Source organism: Manacus candei, unplaced genomic scaffold (genome assembly GCF_025592945.1).
Source record: "Manacus candei isolate 608988 ecotype Guabito, Panama unplaced genomic scaffold, ASM2559294v1 h1tg000049l, whole genome shotgun sequence".
NCBI classification, from domain to species: Eukaryota; Metazoa; Chordata; class Aves; order Passeriformes; family Pipridae; genus Manacus; species Manacus candei.
This window is the reverse complement of record NW_026138097.1, coordinates 601,235-601,602: the sequence shown is the minus strand read 5'-3', so window position 1 is coordinate 601,602 and position 368 is coordinate 601,235.

Below are 368 nucleotides of genomic sequence, written 5' to 3'. Positions count from 1 at the left end.
GTCTTTCCCCGTAAGAGAGGTGCTCCTGTTGCTCGTCTTTGTGGCCCTCCGCTGGACCCTCTCCAGTAGCTCCTTGTCTTTCTTGTACTGAGGAGCCCAGAACCTGACAGGCACTCCAGATGCCAGGGCCGAGTGGAGGGGGAGGATCGCCTCCCGCGACCTGCTGCGACACGAAGACATCATAGATACGAAGAGAGGCAGAGGTCCCCTCAGACACTCAACCTCGGCTTTACGGGGGTTTACTTAAACTAAATAAATTTAAATTAAATTACGCGGTGACGTGCAGCCGCCGTCCACAGCTCCCGCCGCCAGGTGGCGCTGCCCGGCCGTCCCGCCCGCCAAGGTGAGGCGCGCGCGGGGCGGGGCAC